The sequence below is a fragment of the Passer montanus genome, unplaced genomic scaffold (genome assembly GCF_014805655.1).
Source record: "Passer montanus isolate IOZ18808 unplaced genomic scaffold, ASM1480565v1 scaffold69, whole genome shotgun sequence".
In the NCBI taxonomy this organism is placed as follows: Eukaryota; Metazoa; Chordata; class Aves; order Passeriformes; family Passeridae; genus Passer; species Passer montanus.
In genome coordinates, this window is record NW_024372036.1 from 5,894,854 (window position 1) to 5,917,272 (window position 22,419).

A 22,419-nucleotide genomic window follows, 5' to 3' on the forward strand; every position below is an offset into this window, starting at 1 on the left:
CTGTGCTGCCAAACTCTGCACTTGGGAATGGGGTGGGAAATGTCTGCCCACCCTTGCTGGCATGCCTGTCTGAGGAACAACACTGGGGTGGGTGAGGAGGCAAAGGACCAGGGATGATCCTTCAGCCCTGAAGGATGCAGCCACAGACCTTGTTCGGCACTGCCCAGGTCCTGGCAGCTGTTTGACAGCGGATCCTGGTGTGACAAAGGGCTTCCCCCGGTGCAGGAGGTGGTGCTGGGAGGCTGAGATGGAGGAGAAGAAAGATGAGCAGCACTGCTGCCAGCACTGCCTCTGCAGAGGAGGGGGGATCAGGCTCCAAAGCCATCACCCTGCCAAAAACATCAAACTGAGTGAAATAAAGTCCCGCAAGGAGAGGAAGCAAGCGAGCTGTCAGAAGTGAGAGAAACAACAAGCCCACTGTACAGCATCATCCACAGACCACCCTTCTCCACTGAAGTGATATTTCTCCTTTCACCTGTCTCAAGTGGATGAAAAAAGTCAATGTTTAGGCACTTGCTTCCTTTGCTTATACACTTTTGAGTGTTGGCCCTGTCTTTTCTTCCAGGATGGCCAGCGCTGCCCTGGGAGATGCAGTCCCACAGCTCCTAGGAAATGGAAGGAGAATGACAGGGCTGAGTCGTCATGCATTATGCTGAATATTTACCCCTCATGCATGCTTTTTTATTTTAAATCTAGCGTGTAATATGCTTTGCATCTAGCGTGTTGCTCTTGTGTGTTTTTCCCTTGCCCTGCCTGTCTCTTGCTGGCAGCTGCCATCGTGAAACAAAAGGCAGCTGCCAGTTTGAGTGAACATCTCTCTTTCTCACTCACTCTTTTGCCTCTTGCTCTTGGAGCTGATGCAAAACCACTTCACAGACTGGGTGGCAGGCACTGATGCAAGGGGGGTGTGCTGCCCTTGGGATGCTTGAGCGTGCAGTGCCTCTGAGACTGGCTGCCAGAGCTCAAAGCCCTGTTCAGGCTCTTGAACCTGGCTCAGCAGTAGCCAAGAGACAAGCGGCTGTCGCTCTGCCAGCACAGCAGCTCAAGCTCTCTCCGTTGCAGCAACTGCCCATTTCACAGGATTTGATTATGCTGCTTTTGGCAAAGGTGATGGTTTATTAAATACCACTTTGGTCTTCTGCTCCAAGATGTGTAATCAAACGCAGGGATCTCTTGCTCCAAACTGATGGTGTTCCTACATCATCTGAAAGCAGCCTGAAAGAAGCAAGATTGAACTGAAACATTTGGAAGAAGAAATTGTCTTGTGTCAAATTAAAGTAAAATGAGGAGAAAGCAGGGTGAGAAGCCAGGACCCAGACCCTCAGGCCAGCTGTGGGCCTTGCATGCTGCAGTGCTTTGGCCAGTGATTCTGTGCAGAGTGAGAAGCTGCTGTGTGTGAGAGTGCCTCCAAATCTCAACCAGGATCCTCACCCCACGGCTCCTCTTATGACTCTATAACTTCATGTTCTAGGAGCCTCTGGAGACCATCAGAGGGGCCAGTTCAGCTGTTTTTTCCAGAGCTGGAAAGAGATATTTTTGCTTTTCTTAGGGAGCCTTTCCTCTGAGCTATAATGAAAACACGCTCTGGGAAAACAAGCTGAACTCTTGACTGCTGTAAATAGCCATGGGCTGGGGCACGCCTCTGGGAAGGGACTGTGTCCTGCTGGGAGAGGAGCAGGGCTTTGCTGGAGCTGTGGTCACTGGCATGTCCTCTGTATTTTATCTCTCTGGGCAGTGGTGAGGGGTCTGGGGAAGAGGGTGAGGCACAACAGGCAGGGAGGTTGTGAGAAATCAAGCAGGACTCCAAATGATAGCGTAAAATGAACAAGCCAAGTAAATGCAAGCCTCAGTTCCAATCAGGAAAGTTAGGAAATGAGATCTGAAACAGCCTCCTGGGAGGCTGGTGTGTGCTGAAGAAGCATACTGAAATAAATTCTCATGCAAGCTGTATCACTGATTGTCAGAGAAACTGAGCCCTCGCTCCTTTCCTTTGTGGCAGTTTTCTTTCAGACAGCTCCTGGATTTTTTGTTGCATGGCTTTTTCTTTCTTTTTTTTTTTTTTTTTCATAATAGGAATGGGTATTCTCATGTTACTCATTGTATGCTATTTTGTGGAAATTATGGCAATATGGACTTGTCCATAGGGAAAATTTGGAAAGATCCTGGTTTGTCTGATTTGCCTGACATTGCTTTCCTAAAGCACAGAATAAAGCCAGGAAAAGAAGCTGCAGAGGACAGGTCTGGAGTTCCTGAGAAGCTGTCAGGGCAGGTGAGAATTCACAAGTGCAGGTGAGAAGGTTGTGATTTTTGTAAATGAACAGCAAGCTATACTTCCCAAATGAAGATGATTTCCTCTAGATTAAGCAGGATTGCAAATAAACAAAGAATAAAAGTTTATGTCCATGAGCAAAAGAGGGCATCTGGCACTGCTTTGGGTGCTGACTTGTCTCTCAGAAAGGCAGGTGGGCACTGCAGGAAAACAGGAAACACTTCCACCTGAGCCATTGTAATCCCCCTCACCAGAGCTCCTGGATGAGCCTAGAGGTTTTCTCTGCTTCCAAAACTACACAGAAAGTAGAGTTTATGGAAATGTTTCCAGTTTGATTTATGTGAGACACCCTCTAGTAAGTGGATTGGGAAGAAGCAGCAGCTTAAATGAACAGCTGGATGCCTTCAGGCTTCACTGTGGCCCCATGCTCTCTTGCTCTGATGTGCCATGGTTGTGCTGTGAGAGCACCAGAGTCCCACTGCCAGGAGCTCTGTGGCTGTGACAGGACATGGGGCAGTGCCTGTCCTAATCCACTCACTGGGGATAGCTCAGGTGAAACATGGTCCTGCTCTGAAAACTGTATATTTATTTTAATTCCTGCAACACCGATGAGTTAACACAGCCGTGATTGGAAGTGGATGAGACAAATCCTTTTCCTTTGCCACCATCTGCTTTGGCAGGCCAGGACTGACAGCTGGGCCAAATCCTGCTCCTGAATGTCAGTCCTTTCCATTGCTTTGGGTTCTCCTCTCTGCCAGCCAAGGAGCTTTTCCTGATTTCCCTTTAGGGAGCCCTGTTTAGCAGTAATCCCAGGTTCTTGCTACATTGCCCCTCATGCTGCAGGGGCAGGATTCTGCTGGGGGCTCCAGTCCCCCTGCCCCAGGCACAGCTTCCTTCTCCAGCTCAAACTACACTGCTTAAGTGGCCTGCCCCTCTGCTTAAGTGGTAATAAACCCTTACAAAAGGATTCTAAAACATCTTCATAAAAGGCAGAAGCACACAACTCCTCTTTCTTTCCTTGGAAATTTGCACCCAGATTTTCTGTAAGCCTGCCTTGGTCTGTGTTGTCTCCAGTCTCTGTTGAACCAGTCCTGCCCTGCTGATGGCTGGGGAGTTTCCTCACTGCCAAGGCAGCAGCAGGGAGGAAATCTGCTGTGCTCTGCTGTGGGTCTTTGCCCAGGATGTCTCAGATCTTGCACCTCTGCCTCACCATCACTCTGGTTTCCCTCCAAGACCCTCTGACCCAGGTGCTCTACAAAATGACCTCCCTGGCCCCTCTTCCTTCTTGTCCCCTCTCTGCCTGCCAACCTGCTGCCTGTGCTACTCCCCAGGCTGGGGTTCCACCACTTTGTCCTCCCAGTGCACTCTCTGTCACCTTGGGCACAGGGGCAGTGGCAGAGAGCAGCCACAGGCTCCCGAGCAAGGATGCTTCATTCTGTGGCAAACATCTCAGGGCTGATCTCAGAGATGTGAAGGATCTGAGGGAGGGTTCTGGACATGGTGCATTGGGGTGGACACAGATCCTGGAAGAATTTACCTTGCTCCTGCCTGGATCTCTGCACATCCTGGTGAGAGACACTGCTGAAAAACAGAGAATGAAAGCCACCCGCCTCCTTCTCCTTCTTACACTCCTTGCTCAGTGAGAAAGTAGCTTCTGTATGACTGAATGCCCCTGTGAAAGGGAGAGAAAATCACTCACTGCACTCAGATGGAGAGTCAGGAGTGACAATGAGGATGAATCGGACTTCCACCTCCTAAAACAATTCCATAGTCTTTCTCTCACCAGGACATCAACCGAGAAAATATATTTCCTCTTCTACAACCCTTTACTTGCCACTTCTTCAGCTGCAACTAAGGTGTACCTGGCAACGTCGAAGCAGCCTTTGCTGAAGCCCTTCCTGGGGGATGTTTTCCAGTGGTCATTTGCCAAGCAAGGACATGAGGCTTCACTGCAGAGTCTCAGATGCCCCTCCGGCCCCACTCATGTTCCCAGGCTACTGGGGTGGTGCAGCTCCTTTGGAACCTGCTCATTGCTATGTCCTGAGCCCTGGAAGGATCAGCAGCAGGTCATGCTGCTCAAATCCTGAGATGCCCTCTGCCACTTTCTAGGGACTGAGCCTGGGGTCAATATGGAGTTTTGATGTCAGATCAGCAAAATCAGCTCTCCTACCTTACCCTTTTTTGTTTTCAGCTTTTAAGTAAGGCAAGTTGGGGGCAGACCTTAAATTTACTTTTGATCTCAGGGAGAAGGATTGGAGACCATTACAAGTTATGAATACCTGAAAACATTAGAGAAGACAACAGAAAATGCCAATTACTTCAATGCTGGAGGAGATCCAGACAGTCTGCATTCACAGTGGGACTGACAGAAGCCAGCCATGCTATCTGGGCAATCCCAAGCTCTCCTGCTCCACAGTAAAGTCCCTTCCAGAGACTGGGGTGGAGAGGTTGTGCAGCTAGGTAAAGCCCAGGTACACAATGAGATGTAAAAACCTTCCCAGAAAGCAAACAAGAGCAGACACAGCACTTGGGAGCCCTGAGTTATGGGGGTCTGGATCACACAGCTAGGGCAGGGTCATTTCCAAAAGGTCTCAGCAATGAGGACCTTTTCTGGGGAGCTTAGAGTTTACAGTGACAATGGGCTGCCACTCAGAAGTGCTCTGCAGTGGGCTGTGAAGACACAGAGCTGAAGCAGAGCAGCGGTGAAGAAACCAAGCCTCAGCCATCTGTAAATCTCATCAAACCATGGAAATCCTCTCTTTTTCTCCAGTAAAAGGCTCTCTTGTGTTGGGAAGAGGAAGGCTGAGCCGTTGATCTCAGTGTTGAGGCATCCTTTTTAAGATTCCCTGTAACATCCCATGTCTCATCTCTACCCACAACCCGAGACCTGCCTGCCTCCTGGAAGTGCACTGGCAAGGCTGAATTTCGAGGGCTCTCTTGTGGCTCTCACTTGCATGTCATCCCTCAGAGAGAAAGCAGGGTCTGGGGGAATCCTGAGGGCTCGGGTGCAAAGAGCCTGGTGGTTAGTGGGTGGTCAAAGCTTGCTGTCCCTGAGCTGGGCTCCTGCTCTGGCCAAGTCAAGAGCCCTGCCTGGCACGGCCTGACCTCTCTGCAATTCCAGCCTCCACACTCAGCATCTGACCCGTGGGGTTTTCATTAAGAAGAAGAGAGAAGGGCGGGGAAGAAACCCCCACAAAGCCTCCTATAAAAAGCCAAACTTCCCAAGCCAAAGCCAATAAAAAGCTTCCCAGCTGTTCCTGATCCTCCGAGCCAGCTCGGGCTCCGCAGGCAACAAAACCCTCCCGGCGAGGCGCGGAGCCGCGGGGCGCCGGTGGCCGTGGGACGGGGCCAGGGACCCGGGGCTGGGCCCCCCTGCGGGTGTCCCGTCTGGAACGTGGGGCCCAGGGAAGCGAGAGGTGCCTGACAGAGGGCTGACTCAGCGGGAGACAGCGGTTTGTGTAACCTCCAGCAATCCATTATTACAAAGGAGCTTTCAGGAACTCCTCCGTGCCAGGCACAGCGAGGGTTATTGATTGAGGAGACAGTGCAAATGCACAGAGAGGCTCCATCCATTAGGGCCGCTGCTCTCCACCAATTAGAAAAAAATCATTACTCAGCAGCCATCAATGGGCTCTGCGCAGCGCCGGAGTGCATGCATTCAATCTATCTTCTCCCACCTCCCTGAAAACTTAATGACAACTATTAGAGCTCCGCTGAATGCCCGGTGTGTACAGAAGCAAAGATTCATTTGGTAATCTTAGTAATTACGACGCCATAGGAGGACACATGCTAAATTCAAACAAGGGTGTGAGGGGGAGCCGAGGGGGGAAGAGCCTGAATTCCTGTGTTGTGAAAGCCCTTGTCTTTCTCAGCCTCCCATCCCTTTCCACTCACCTGCTGCGTTCCCTCCCCTTCTCCCACAGCCTCCCATTGGGCTTTCTGGGCTCACTTTTCTGTTTTTTTCCCCACCCCCTCCCCAAAAGGGAAACATAATTTTGGGAAAGTAAATTGAAGTGGGGCAACTTGGAAAAGGTTTGAGACCTCTGGATGAGACACAAGCCTGGCAACGCTGTTTGACAGCACTGCCCTGAGCGATCGGGGAGGAAAATTCCCATTTGTAAAAGCCCATGGAACTGTTCTGGAGCCCTGCTGGCATAACACAGGCAGGGTGCAATTTATATACTCTGCCACAGGCCTCTCCCAACCCCACCCCCCCACCCAGCCTTTTCATTTACACACATCAGGACTGAGACCCTCGTCTCCCCCCGTGCCAATGCATGTCACTCCGAGTTATGGGCAAAGCAAAGTCCCAGGAGGGAACTTTTGGAAGAGCTCAAGGATGGATGTGACATGTCATCGAAGCTGAAAGGAGCAGTTATTTACAAGCGATGGAGCTTTTCACGGGCCTGCTCTTCTCCAGTCTGGAAGGAGGCAAGCCTTCATTATCTGAGGGGCACTGGCCGTGCTCGTCAGCAGCCAGAGCCCGTCAGTCACACGGTGTTCAACACCTACCTCCAGCACAGGAACATCCACCACTCCCCTGGACACCGTGCAGCTGGCAGATCTCATCAGGGTAAGGGACAGCTAAAAGAACAACATTCCTGCTTCCTTCTCAGTACCCTCCACAGGAGCTGATGCTGCCAGGGCCAGCTTGCACAGCAGCAGCCGGTCCCAAGGGGAGGATCAGCACTGAAGGAGAAGACAAGGTGCCAGTGCCTGCTTCAGTCCGAGCTTGCAGGCTGATCTTGCATGGAGAAGATGGGTCACCACATCTCTGTAGCCACCCTCAACTCGTCTGGGCTCAAGACATTAGCCCTGAGCATCACAGCTACAAGAAGTCCTGATAGCAATAAAGAGTGCTTGATTTTCATCTGGGCTTAAAACCATGACAACAGCACAAGGCGTCTTTGAGCTTTGCTTGTACTCCTTGATCTTCTTCACATGGACTGTTACAGGAAGAATGCAGAAGTTCCTACAATACCCAGCAGATGGAAAAATATGTCAATGGCAAAATGGCACAGACAATCATAGGAAAATCAGAAAAAAAGGAAAGCAAATCCCAAAGACTCTACTCAATTTTTATTTTGGTTTTACTCAGGGGAGGTATTTTTAAGTTCAGCAAGATTTATTAAGCACAGAGTGAAGGCCTCAGACTTCAGTGGGTTGTTAAGGAAAATTTAACCTCCAAACTTTCTCAGAAGTAAAAATAGAAGGTATTAAAGTATTCAGTGGAGAGAATACTCTTTCTCCTCCCTCTATGAAGTATGAGAAGGGCACTAAGGGAGAGGTTACTCATCTGCCATGCTACACAACTTAGGACAGGCGGAGAGAGCCCTTTTGTTGGTGAAGGCCAAGCAGGCTTTCAGAAACCTTGGGTAAGTAATGTATTAACATCCTCCTTAATGTAATCCAGCAACAATGGTGAGCAAACACAAGTGGCTACAAGCCACCTGCAAAATGCTGCTGCAGCCTGTGCCTGCCCCTTGTGCACCCTCTCACAGAGGGCTGTGGATCACATGGCAGGATGTACCCTTGTAAAGTCAGCAGATGTGACTCTGCCCTGACGAACCTCTTACATCTGCAACTAAGTGGCTTTTAATGTTCAAGTTTATTAAATAAAGAATGAATTCTCAGCCAAGCAAAAGGGCACATCTTGGTAAAATGCAGTGACAAGATCAGCATGTGCAAGGCGCCAGGAGGAAGAGGAGATGGATTGCATCACAAAACCCTCCAATGCCTTCTCATGTTCCTGCCCCAATGCAGAGACACAAGGCACAGCCCACCTCCCTTCCTGCTTTGTCTCGGGAGAGCCCCTGGGGCAGGGACGCTGGGAAAAGAGAGCCCACAGCAACCAGAACAAACACAGGTGTCTCCGTGATTCCCATCCAGCCACGCCTGACCTGGAGGCATGCAGTGTGAATCAGGGCCAGGAAGGGCAATGTGTGAGAGCCCATCTGATCTCCTGCTGGCAGGGAAGGTCTGGCAGCCACCGCGGGCTGTGGATCCGGCCACGTGCCACAGACACGGGGAGCTGAGTGCAGGTCCAGCTGGCAAACAGGCTGGGGCTGGCTGGCCCCTGGAAGAGTGAGGAAGGGCCACAGGTTCAGCACAGATGGTCCCAGGAGAACAAGGAATTGCTCAGACATGGAGTTTCTTTCTGTGCCTCTGGTACACGATGGAGACTAGGCTCACAGGTGAGCCAGGTGAGATGTTGTGCTGCTCAGGCAGAATGTTAGGTTAGAGGTCTAAGCACCATCTTGGCCCTTCTCCTTATTACCAAAAGCCATGGAATTGCTTTCCCTGCTTAGCCAGGAGCAGGCAGGGCTGCGCTCTCTGGTATGTACAGAGATTTACTTACCTGAAAAGCCTTGACCCTTTGGTATTCCTTGTGAGGACCTAACAATGGGGAGAGGGTGAAAGAGCAGGTACTGAATCTGGACATCTTCTAAAAACTGCAGGCTCTGGAGGATGAAGGAGGATGTATCAGATCCTTTGACCAGGGAGCACTTGTTATGTTTCTGTGACATTGGTGCTCAGGGAATGGTGTAGAGGATGGCCACCTGGAAATACATTTGCTGAGCTATTTGCTTGAACTACAGAGTCACTTGGGCACCATCATCAGAAGCAAAGCCATGAGCTCCTTTGCCAAGAAACTATTGATAATGCCCTCAAAGAGGAATCTTAAAGCTCTAGGCCCGTTTGCTGAGCCTCCTTCTCCACATTAAGAGTGATTATAGTATTAAGGAGTAAGGACAGTAAGATTTAGGGTCATAGTTTAAAAAACTCCAACTCAATAATGACACAATTCCAAAGATGGAGAAGAAGCACCCATATTACAACAAATACTCAAAATATGGCAGTTTCACAGACTATTTTTTTCTTGACTGTCTAAACAAAAAAATGGCTCCGCCATATTAAGGAGTAAGGACAGTAAGATTTAGGGTCATAGTTTAAAAAACTCCAACTCAATAATGACACACTTCCAAAGATGGAGAAGAGGCACCCATATTACAACAAATACTCAAAATGTGGCAGTTTCACAGGTTTTCCATGTTCAAGACTATTTTTTTCTTGACTGTCTGAACAAAAAAATGGCTCCGCCGTACATCAGCAGAGTGAAAACATTGCTGAGATGTTCCTCAGTGTGTGCCTGGGGACAGAGGGCAATTTAATCTTCAAGGTTTTAATTCATGTTAAATGATAGATGCATGTCCTAAATGTCTTCTAATGAGATGACATTTGCCCAGATTCTCTTCCTTTAATGCCACAGCTCTTCAAAGAAGCTGGAACAAGAAATCTGCCCAGGGGCTACCTGCAGATATGAGACAGTGTTTTGAAGCTGTACAGTGTCCTTTGTTGTTTTGCAGGATGCTATGGATGATGTGTTTTTGGTGTGTTTATTTACATTTGGAATAAAGTCCTCTTGGTGGTCCTATCCTATCCCATTTGGAAATACTTGAATTGGTGCCTCTTGTGGCTTCTTTTCAGAGTTCTCTTGCCTTTCATTTTAGACTAAAAAATATTAATGAATTCTTAGATATTTCTTGGTGATTAAACTGCTCCTTCTGGGTCCCTGAAACATTTTTGTCAGAGAAAATATTTCTGCTATGGCAGACCAGACCTGAGCCTCGTTTTGGTGGGATCATTGCTTAGGTGTCTTCCTCTCAACCCTTTCAATATTTACAAGCTCTCTTTCAGCTGCAATATCTTTCTCCTAGAAAAGTATGTCCTCTTTTCTATAATATCATTTTGCCACCTACTGATCGGTTTCCTATCTGTCAGCCATTCCCAACTCCCTCTCATCTCATGCTTTCTCTCATCCCACTCCACTGTGCTTTTGTCAGTCATTCCTTGTCTTCCCTAGCTCTTCTTCTGTTTCTGCATCTTCTGCTTCCCTCCTTTGCCATCAAGGCATCCCTCTTGTAACAGATGTCCCTCTGCCTCCTCTGCACTGTGACTGTGTCCCAGAAGTACCTGAGTTGTTACTCTTTGTAGGTCTCCTCATCTTCTTATCTTCTCTTGGCCCTCATCAGAAGTACCCTAAATGTCTGTTGTTCCTTTGGATCAAAGGCAAAGCCACCCCAGCACCCCCCAGTCCTCTCCTAGTGTGAGCTGTGGGAGAGAGCTGCAGCTCGGGGGCGGGTGCAGCCCCATCCCTCCTCAGCACAAGGAAGGATCTTCCTGGCCTTGGACCCTAAGGAGAAGAGGAGGAATGAAAGACAAGCTGGCTCTTTTCAGGCTTGTCACCTCTGCCTAGTTGCTGTTCCTCACGTCCCCCAGCCTGCCCTGCAGATACCAGCTATCATTTACCTCAGATCATTCAGACAATCAACATCAATCAGTTGTTCTCCCCCCTGTTTACCTTGGGGAGATTGTTGCTTCTATGTCAGACCTGAACAATTGCTTGCATTCCCTAAAGCTGGGTTGTTTTCCTCAGATTCACTATTTTGTTTATGAAAGGTGCTACCTGTGCCTACATCTCTCTGACCCTTTTTGGCAAAGGCACACTGAGGTACAATTTCCCTGGCTTCCTCCCTGAGGTACATTTGTTTTGTCTCCTCTCTTCCACTCAAAGGACAGGACAGGCTTCAAGCCATCTTTCTGGAAGCAACATCCCTGTTTTGTCTCTCCTGCTGGTGAAATTTCTGTCACTGGAAGGGTCCCTACCACACTGCCATGAACAGTAGCAGGCCACACATCAGCTGTCTAGAAAACCAGGCAGAGTCTCCTTCCAGCTGAGATGTGAGGACTACCTGCTGCCAAAGTAGGAGAATACTTCCAAAGGAGTTGACTGGAAAATACTACTACCAAACTCATCCCAATGCTCCCACAGGATTTGAAGTAGTGATGGTTGATGCAATTAGAACATGGCAGGGTTGCAATCTGAAAATTGTGCTCTACTCAATGCTACCAGGCATTACTGGGTGCTGAGGCCACAAAGCCCACAACACTAATTTTGTGCTCTGCTTTGTGTCTCTCCTCTGCTGGCCGTGGGGAGTCCTTATCTGCATGGAGACTGGTCTCTGCTGCTCCTCTTTTTCCCTACAAAGTTGGAGGTGGGTAAAGCCCATAGGCAGGCAGGGGACCAAGAGGGGAATGGGTGAGGGAGAGGATCACCCTGAGGAGGGGAGTTTCCAGGCTCTGAGGGCTGGGGTGTGAGGGGAAGGAGAGGCTGCACCAAGCCTCCAGTGCCACGTGCTCCACAGGTCCTGCCAGGTGATGCAGTCTCTCAGGAAGGGTTTCACTGCCCCTGGAAACTGAACTAGCTAAGCAGTAGGAACCAGGGAGAAATAAAAAGTGAGGCTTGCCTTCACCTGGACCTTCCCAGCTTAAACTTTTGTCCCAGAGGCTCAGCAAAAGCATAATACTTGATGGGGCTGTGGCCCTTCTCTTGGTATCGGTGTCATGAAAGATTCAAATGGCATTGTCCACCTACAAAGCTTTTGCAGAATGAATCAGTTTTCCTATGTGCCTGACTTGACACACATTCCCTGACCACTTGGAGGTCACAAATTTAATTAAACCTCAGTGAATAGTAGCAGACCTCACAGAAATAAAGGCCTTAATCCAATCAAGCCACATTTGTACTCCCTGTACAGCATCAAGCACGACCAAAGCAGAAGGGACAGACCGTGGCGAGCTAGAAGGGCCCCAAGAAGTTGCTCTGTACAGCGCCATTTATGGATGATAATGTGATTGTGACACTTGCAGACAATACCAGCAATTTCTCAAACAGGAGGTCCAAGGCTTGGTATTATCACGCTCAGCAAGTGCCAGAAACATGGGAAAGATCACAGCTAGTTCTGGGAGTGAAATGCCTATGGCTCACAGGAGAGCTATCATTTGTCAAGTGGAGATCAACTTTAACAGCAGCTGGTACAAATCTCTCACCAAAGTCACAGCATTGCTTGTATCAGCCACTTTTGGGGGAATTTCATCCACTCTTTTCTGTTAAAATAAAATGGGGGAGAAATAGGAATAGTTGTCCTAGGAAGTGCTTTTAAATCTGCCTGTGCAGTAGTAATTAACTTTGCATAATGTCTCATGCCACATTCCACCCTGGAGGAGGCAATGCTTGATGTGTGGGCCAGGTGATTCACTGGTGATCAGAGAAGCCAGCTGTATTTTTTTCTGGAGCAGACAGAAAAGTCTTCTGAAATTTTGAGAGGAGGAAAATGTGACAATGTCATCATAAGCTGCTCATCTTCAACATATGCATCAGTCAACATTTGCAGAGTGTTGAAATTTTAGCAAGGAATGGGCAATTCCTTTGCTAAAGAATTCTCAAAATTCACCCCGAGTATAAAATTCCTACTATCCCAGTACAGTAAATTTCACTGATCTGATTAAGGAAGATGCAGTCTGTAAGTAGTCATGTAGGGGGCTTTGAGGCATTTTGTTGGTGTTGCTAACTGTCAAAATATTAGTAAATTGTGCCTTAACAGTATACAGGTAAGAACCAAACTATCACAGGAGTGGGACAGATATGCAGAGTCAGGAGCTGGCTCCTGATGGCAGGTCCTGGTTAGGAGAAAAGGCATTTGAAATGGGTAGCAAGGCAGTGTTAAAGGATCTCGTTGGATACCTCAAGGGAAGGTAGGAACTAAAAGCTGTGTGCTTCACAGAAGCCTCCATCCATCCCACTCACAAACCAGACCAGAAAATGGAATGGGAATTGCTCCTACTCCTTGTTACTCCGACTGCAGTAGTAGATAGAGAGCATGCTGATCTTGCTGTTTAATGCTCTACAGAGAGTAAAAGATAGTGTTTGTCTCAAAATGTTTGTAATGAAAAGAAATAATGACATTGGAGGGAAAGCACAACTTTTGTTTCATGTTTTCTTGTAGGCAGAGCTGAAGTTTTGCTGCACCTTTCCTTGCGCTGGTGGAGGAGAGGGGATCTTATGAAAATTGGTTTAATTGGAATCATTTGGCTCAAAAGATGGGGCTTTAAAAAGAAGAGTGAGAGAGAAAAACTCTAATGAAAACTGTAATATTTTACAAACCATTTCACCTGCCTGATGAGCAGCCTAGGATCAACTGCAACGTGCATGGGACAGTGCCCCAGGAATCTGCTCAGGAGAAGTCTCCTGCCACAGGCCAGACTGAGCAGACTGCAGTCACACTCTGCTCTTGGAGCTGCCCTGGGCTCCCTGTGTATGCTTGAGCTCAATAGGCCTTGCCCCTCTGCTCGTTCTCCTGATTAAAAGTAACCTTTTTTTTTTTAAAGCCACCAGCATGTGAGCCACAAGGATTCGTTCATTACTGCTCAGCCGTGCTGCGAGATGCTGTCTAAAAGTAATTAATTGGGCAATGCTTTGGAAATGTGGAGGAAAAATATTTTCAGGGGAAAAAAATGAGTGCAGGAAGAGGGGGAGAGGCTTGCATTTTCCCTTTGAAGTCAGGATCTTTTGCTGAGAGGGAGGGAGGCACCGCCAGAGAAAAAAGCCCGCTTATAATTTTACAGTGTTATTTTCCACAGCTGTATGTATAAACTTCAGCCTGGTTTTTTCGCCTCATTTTAAAAATACTCCTAGGAGCTGGACTTTGTTAATGAGAATTTGTTGTGGGAAAATTTGTTTTTCAGGAGAGAGAAGCCTGAGCCTGTTGCAAACCCTCCCCTCTAGCCCGGTGCATGCAGAGGGGCAGCCCCGGGAGGTCCACACCACCCTACAGTCTGTGGCTCTTGGTGTCCTTTGCAGAACATCTGCTCCTTTCCAGCCAAACCTCGAATAATCCTGCAACTTTAACAGGAAACACAAGTTCATGCGAGGAAAAAAGGGTGGAGACCCAGCAGCTGTCAGGCAGGCCTATTTATATCCAGACTGCCAGCAATGAGTGACGTCGGTAATTCCGTGGCGAGGTCTCTTGCCCAGCACAGCATCAGCTGCGCTGTCCTCTCTGGACATGGGATTAAATGACACTAAATCTGAATCAACTTTTGACAAAAAATGCATTTAAAAGCACGAAGTCTTCTTCTTCCTTCCCTGACTTAAGCCTGGGGAGTCTGGGTTCCGTCAGCTTGCCCTGAGAAGGTGGCTCTTAGCAGGTTGTTTTGCAGTCACCCATTTTCACAGGGGTCCTGTGGATTGGGGATGCACCAGCACTAGGAAGCTGGCAGCACTCTAAAATGAAGTAATTCTTCATCCCAACAGGATGAAGAATGAACTGGGGACTCAGACAAGAAAGGGAAAATCTGTGGAGAAGGGCGGAATATACCAGGAACTACCAAGGGAGTTAAGGAAAAGGGGTAATTCTTTCCAGAGGCAGAGATTGTGTGTCAGTGTATGTGCAAAGTCTCCAGGCAAATCAGGCACTGTGGATTCAAGTACTCCACTGGCTTGGAATACTTTGCATGCCTTTAGTAGGTTTTGAACTTGGGATCACATAAGCAATTGACTTTCTGTTTTGCAACAGGGAATTTTTGCAGATCCTGAAAAGAAAATTGAGCATGCCTCTTCAAAGACCACTATCTCCTATGGATTTTTGTCCCACTCACCTGTCAGAGATGGCACATATCCAAAGGAGAGGGCTGTAGAAATTGCTGGGAGAAGGAATTATGGTAATATAAATAATAATTAGCAAAAATAAAATACTGCCACTCCCAGTGTCCACCCACTCGAGAGCCGCCGAGGCTCTGACAGTGTTTCAGGCAAGCAGCCTTGTCATCCGTGGTCTGAAGGAGGCATAAAAGTGGTCCCTCTGCTTCCCAGTGATTAGGCTCAAGCTGTGTCCCACCATCAGCTCTCTGTGATGCCAGGCTCCCTGCAGGCACTCTGATGGTAACAGCTTTGGCACGCCAGAAAAACAGACAGAACTTTGGGATTTTTCGGGTTCATGGGTGATCTGGAGTTCTTTTGAAAAAAAAGAATGATTTTGCATTGAAGTAGAAAGAGGAGTTTATAAAAGAGTGGTGTTTATTTGTGCATCCGTGGCTTTAAAGGAGCATTGCATTCCGGGTCGAAAGGGCTTGGCTGGGGCTGGTGCTCAGCTTTTTTTCCAGCCTGTTCTGCGGGTTGCATTTAATTGCGCCGTTGCACGATGTTTTCATGCTATTTTAAGAAAGCGTGTGTACTCATCAACATTATCAGGGAAACACAGATTCCCAGAAGTACCCCTCGTCTCAAAGGAGGGAGCAAGCCTCCTCAGACATCCCGAGCTGGCAGCCTGATCAGCCTCCCCCTCCCTGCAGCCCCCCAGCCCTCTGCCCTCCTCCTGCCCCCCATCAATAATCTGCCTGCTTTCGCCAGCGGTGACGCTGATCGGAGAGGGCAGCTCAGTGAACTGGCAGGGACACGATTCCAAGGTCACCCGGGGATCCCCAGCCACGGGCCAGCCCACCCTGCGCTCCCGGCTGGGAATCAGCCCCAGCGCCGCCCGGGAGGGAGAAGAATAGGGTAAAGAGAGGGCAGAAAAGAGAGAGGGAGCACAAAAGAGCCCGAGGCACTTAAATAGCGCTCGGGATGGTTGTTGTGATGGGGCCTGGGCCCTTTTGGATGCTGTTGCTGACACTTTTAAACGAGCTGACGGCCCCGGTTCTAGAGGATTATGTTCAGTAGCGACTTGCTGTCCCTGCCAGTAGGCACAAACAAATAGCTTATTACATCAGGGCAATGTTATCGAAATGGCTTTAAAAAAGCAGTCAGCTTTAGTCTCCCTCTGCTCATTAGAAACTGCAGTTAATCACTTGCTGTGAAAAGGCTCACTACCAACTTGCTTACTGCTCCAGCCCTTCTTTTCTGCCCTTCTCACAAGTAAATCCCTTATTCAGCTGGTCCATCCCCCTGCCATCAAGTAATTCTGTATGCCTGCCACCCACTCTGCCTGGATTAACCTCAGGTGGTCACTACATTGCACGGTTCTTGAAAAGCGCTGCCTCTGAGCAACCTCTTTTTGCTTTTTATTCCTAAGCCTGGGTTTTAAAATCCCTCTGTGTATCTTGAACCTGCAAGACTCTTTCCCCCCAGGCTCTGCTAGCAGTTTAATAGCCTCTTGTTTCTCTTAATTCCCCGCCTTACCAAGCTGGATGTGTGAAGAACTCCGATGGGGAGGCAAGGACTTGTGGCTCCCAAGCTGTGCTGAGCACCTTCTCCACTGGCTCTTGGCTCCGACAGCAAGGGCTGCTTCCTCAAAATCCTTGGTCTGTTGGGTGTGCTTTGTGCCACCTGCCTGAGCTTTCGTGTCACCGGAGCCCAGATGTGCCTCGCACCCGCTGCTGGCCACCCCACAGCCACAGACAAGACACAGACAAGACACAGCCACATCTTGTCCTGTCGTGGTAATGGAGGTCTCTCTGGATAGGGATGTAGGGCTCTCTTTCCCACATCTTAATTGGGCAGCTGCTGTGGCCACAGCTCCCAGTATGGCAATCTTTTGGGGGCTTGCAAATGCTTTATTCTTGTGTTGTCGAGTGCTTGGTGTCTAAGCCTTGCTCTGCTGGAGGAGGCAGTGGCTGTGGGTTTGGCTGTGAGGGAGGCAGGGGAGCCCAGCACGTACTGTGACTGGAAAAGCAGCCTAGGATTTCGAGTGGAGGCAGAGGCAAGGGACAGTGTCTTGTATGTTAGAGCTGCCTGATGGCAAATGATGGTGCTGGCATCCAGTGTGGGGATGTTCTGATCACCTCTCTGGTCCCTCTGCTTTGTTTATTAAAAGCACCAAGACAACAGCTGGAAAATGAAGAAAGTAACACTCTGGCCCCAGCGTGCTGCTAATATAACCACAGTGGTTCTAAGCTCTGCCCAAACCAGAAAGACTTTCCTTCTGCAAGGTGCTGTAGGCAAATTTACAAGGAATCACTGCCCCAGACAGTATTTGGTGGAGGGGGCTGGATGGGCTTCCACACCTCACGGGGTATCCACAGATGCAGTGAAGGCTCTGACTGGATTTCCAGGAAACCCCAGGGTCTCACTCTCACTGATTACAGGAGACAAAACTAGATCAGAGGGAAACATTAGAAACACTTTTAAACAGAGAAACCCGTGAGACTCCCACATGTACTGTAGAGGCAATAATGTTTCGGGGGGGTGTGGGAACTCTGTTTTGTACTGCAGAGTCTCAGCTACTGGGACACGATCTTTACCTGTGTCACTGTGAGCCTGCAAGACCTCCTGTGTGGAATGAACTGCCTGCAAAGGCTTGGCTGCAAATGGCAGCGTGACTTTCACTGAATCCCGGTGACAATGAGGCAAGGGAAATGGCCATTTCCCTTTCAGCAGTCCCCTGGCTCGGTTTGGTGTGTGCTGCTGCTTACCTACAGGATGATGAGCAGAGCTGCCAGCAAAATGTGCCTGCTCTGTTGCCTGTGCCTCTGTGACGGTTTCCTGAATTTCTGGAGCTTCTCTGGTGTCCTCTGCTGCAGGTTCAGATCCCACACAGGGAAATTCAGCCTGTGGCTCGGCTCCCTTCCAGGCAATGCACAAACCTGTGGCACTTGTGGCAAGCCCCAAGGAGGGAGGCATCAGTGAGACCTGATGGCACCATCCATGGGCCACCATCCTGACCGGTCCCCGAGCCTCCAGTGCCACTTGAAGCGGCAGACAGAGCCACCCACCCTGTGCCTGCCTGGGGCGTGCTGCTTTTGGCTGCTTTCAAGGCGTCACTTGGTGCTCACTGTCACTGACATATTTTATGAAAAATCCCTTTGCTAGGATCTTTTCTCCTGAGAAGCTTCAGCTTCTCCATGTTTTGCTGCTTTGGAATGTGATTTGGAGAATTGTTTACCCAGCACGTGAAATTGTTTTTAGCTTGTCCTGGGACCCTCAAACACAACCATAGCTCATGGCTGGCGTGGTGGCACATGGAGGTCCCGCAGGTCACAGGGAGGTGGTTCAGAGCAGCCCTGAGCTGGCACTTGAGGAAATCCCCTGGCACAGGGAGCGGGGCAGTGCCCGGGGCGGGAGCGAGCGGCTGTCAGGGCAGTGCTGGCAGCCTGTGTGAACAGGCTCAGGACACGGGGGGAGCAGCCAAGTGAGACCTCAGCTCAGGTTTTCCCTGCTTTTCATCGGGATTATCCTGCAGGGCAGCATTTCTGAAGCTGTTTCAGTCTTTCATTAAGCACGTTGCAGTGCAGCTGCTCATGGACTTTCAGAGTGTGTGCAGAGCCCCGCTCTGACTGTGGAGACAGAAAAAAAGTGCAAATCAGTTTTCTCCACAACTGTGTGGACATTGTCCCTCAGTGAATTCACACAAAGTGAATCACAACACCTTCCTTGGGATATTCCTTAGACCAGAGCATCTCCTGCAGCCTGCCTGAAGCCGCTGAGATAGCAGCACAGCCAGTCTGGGGTTTGCTGCCGTGGGGACCTGTTTTGGCCCTGGGAGGAGGATGTCACACGGGACAGGGAGGCCCCTTTGCTTGGCAGCCTGTGTGCCACCCCAGCCAGGCGTGCGAGGATGGACAGGCAGCTTTAAGGCCTTCCTCTGCCGCTGAGGCAGCTGGGGCTGGCCTGGTGCCCGAGTATAAACTAAAGCAGCTTCACAACTGGTTTAATTTATGTCCCACTGCCAGTAGCCCCGCGGCGTTTCTGTCAGCCGAGGCTCAACCAGCTCTAGCAGCATCCTGGTTTCTGCGTCTCCTCTCGGTGCTCGCTGCTTTTGGCTGAGTGGGATCAGGGTGTAAGTGGCCCCAGACTATCTTCAGGACATCTGTGCTGCTCACCCTGCTATCTTCTGGCCAGGTTTCAGCCTGTGTTTCCACCCTGCTGTATGGAAGGCACTTCCTTCTCATATTCCTGATGATGCTTCGTGATCTATATCTATACATGTGACGTGAGCAGCGAACTGCTCTGCAAACCGCCCACAAATCACCCTGGAGTCAAAGAGCCCAATCACAAAGACTACAAAGAAATATGAAAAGACCGTCTGAAACTCAGAAATAGATGGTGTACAGTAATTTTTCCCGTCTCTCTGCTTTTGCTGGAATTAATCAACAATCTCTGCCTGCAATTGCTGGGAGTAATTTATTTCAAGAAATGCAAAGAAAGAGCATTTAGGATAAATATTTAAATTTCGTCTTCCAGCCCATCCTATTCTCAATCATTGTTTGTGTTCAATTCAGTCAGCTATGCATAAGCTGATGCTCGTTCTCTGTGCTCTGGATATTTACATATTTTTTTCTCTACTGAATCTCTGATTCCTAAGTCTTTCTTGGGTGGGGAAGGAATTATGTCAGTAAAATTCCCTCGGGGACTGAATTCTGGGTGACAATACATAGGGTCACCCAGGACACGAAGAACCCTTACAGACAGGTTTGGTGCTCCCAAACGCTTGTGTCTACCTGGGCCTTTTTGATTTATTCCCCCTCTGCTCGAGATGGTGAAAGATGTGGTACTGAGGGCAAGGAACAGTGTGAGCAGAAATGCAAGAAAGCTTGGTTCTGGAAGGTGTATATATGTCAAGTTGTATGGAGCACATAAAAAATGAGATTGGAGTTTGATGCAAAAAAACAAAACAAAACAAAAAAACCCAAACAAACAAAAAAAACAACAACCAAAAAAACCCAAACCAAACTTGCAAAAGCTTTAGTGTTGTGGAAACTATTTAAAAATGTTTTGCCTTTTTTTTTTTACAGAAAAATTAAATAAATCTGATCTGTGATTGTTCATGCATGCACTGGTCATGGGTTTCCCCCAGCCTCCTGTATCCAAACCTCTATAAACACGGTCTGGAAGGGCCCTGGCTGACCTGGGCTGCTCCACTTTGGTGAGCTCTAATTAGCTCCTGCCAGCAGAGGTTTGAACTGGAGCGGGCTGAGGGAGAGTCACATATAAACTTTAAAGGCAGCTCATCCACCACGTGCAATTTGTGTTTTACACCTCATGAATTTTAACAGCTGAAGTTACAACTCCACTGTAACCCCCTGTGTGCCGGCACCTCTGCCCTGGCCGCTCACACTGCAGCCTGCCTGGCTGGGAGAGGCTTTCCCTGCATCCCTGCCCTCCCTGGGCCGGGAGGGCCAGGCTGAAGGTGCAGCTCTCACCGCCTTCTCCCCCAGCTCCAGTGCTGCAGCAGCCAGCAATGCCTTTTCTTTTCTTCTCCTAAAAGAGCTGAACCACTTGTTCAAGCCCTTCCTTTCATGCTGAGTATTAGAGTAGCAAACGCCCTCCAGATACCACTAAGCGGCTGCTTAAAAACAAAATAACAAACATAAAAACACAGCTGACTGCAGCGCGGAGTTGAGAATCTCTGCACTGCTGGCAGGTTTTGCAGAAAGCTGTGGCTGGACGGGTACACGCTTGATCTTCTGCGACTGTCATTTGCACTGTCATTAAAAGTCGATGTTGTGACTCTATAACAACACCTCAAAACACTTGGTGGAATCAGAACGAAGTTAGTTTTTTACAACATGAGAACTGCACGTGCAGGTGGGAGCTGGGACCTCTGCTCCCCGGTGATGTTTCATTACAGCACTGAAACTATTAAACCAATTTCCTAGCGCTCGGGTGTGAGGCGCTTGCTGGATTTCCCCAGCTGAGCAGACCAGCTCAGAAGCCTGCAATTCATTATACAAGTTATCAGGCAACAGCCTCCCCTGCTCTCTCTTTGGCATGCCTGCAATCCCTAACTCACAGCTTGGATTTTTTCCAGTTTGGTACAACGGGAGGGAGATTCCAAGTCCCTTTATTTGGGGCCATGATGCCCCAGCAGGTCGATTAGCAGAGTGTGAGTCTCCCTGTGAGCAGTGGTGCCCTCAGTCCTGCGGGTTCAGCCTCTTGCCAAGCCCTCTGCAGCCCCTGGGGACGGCTGTAAATGAATCCAGGCAGGTGGCAGAGCTCTGCTGGGACTGTGTCCTGTGCTCCGTGGCAGGGTTATCAGCCCAGCTGGCAGCAGTGGGAGCTGGCTGGGAGCGAGCTCAGCTGTCTGGAGGGCATGGTGCACATGTACCCTGTGGTCAGCCAGCCTGATGTGTGCTGTCAGACCTAAGTAAGCTGTCAGCCCCTCAGCCAGCACACACCAGCTAACATCCTAAAGCAAGACAATGCTTTAAGACATCCTAAAGTCTTAAAGGCAAGACATCGTGTTCCTTAATGCAACCTAAAGCAGCCAAATCTGGCTTAAGCTTGCACATCAACACTCCCTTTCAGGGGGCAGCAGCAAGGATGTGTTCCCAATAGTCCTTTATGTCCTGGTTGCCGCAGAGCTGGCCTGGGCTCTTTTAAAATTTTCAGTCTGTACAGCTTTTCTGGTGAAGGGGCAGAGCCTGAAAACTGCTGCTGACGACTTGCTTTCCTCTGCTGTGATGTTGGGGACTCTCAGGAGCAATTGCTGGGCCAGGAATTCAGAGCCACTACCTATAGGATGGGGAAGCACGAGTTACCACACAGAGTGAAGGTGTCAGAGGAAGTGGTACACCAGGTCAGTTTTTATCCTTTCCCATCAAACCTAGAATTGTCTATGGAAGTGGGTCCCATGCTGCCATCCTGGAGCCACTACACGTCCCTGGATGATTTTGCAGGAGGCTGTGCTGACTGCTCATACATCCAGCTGCTGCCTGCTCTACCCCTCATGAATGAGAAGCAGGAAAAGCTGGCATGTGCTGAGGTCTGTGCGGCAGCAGCTGGATGGATACCGATGCCGAAGTTTGCCAGGCACCCTCCCAGGAGCATCCCTCCCAGGGAAAAATCTGGTGTTTTGAAAGCACTGCAGCCAGGCAGGGACAGACTCACCCTCCTCTTTGGCTCTCTTTTTGCCCTTCCTTTGGGTAAGGTGATGACAGGGGATGACAAAGGGGCTGTGGATGCTCTCAGTGCTGGGCTGTGCACTTAGGCTGGCTCAGTAGTGCAGGAAGGCCTTTTCTTCCAGGCCTTTGCATTTGCAATTTGAATTTAATCCCGTGAGCTAAAGATAGCTCTGGCTCGCCTATTGTTCCTCCAGCTGGCAACAGCTTTATTTCTTTGATGCTTTCAGTTGTCGGTGGTTTCCAAGGAACTGACAGACGCTTCTAACACAGAGCCTGTCCCAGCACCGTGTCACTCTGGTCACCACGTTCACTCCCCTGGCCTCCCTTCGCTGCTCAGCTTCCCACTGGCAAGGTCTCCTGCAGGCACTGCGGGTTCTCCCTCTGGCTGGCACAGGCTGACTTCAGGGCTGCTCCCCAGGGGCTCCTCCAGGAGCAGGAGTTATCCTCAGGAGCAGATCTTTTATGGAAGTCCT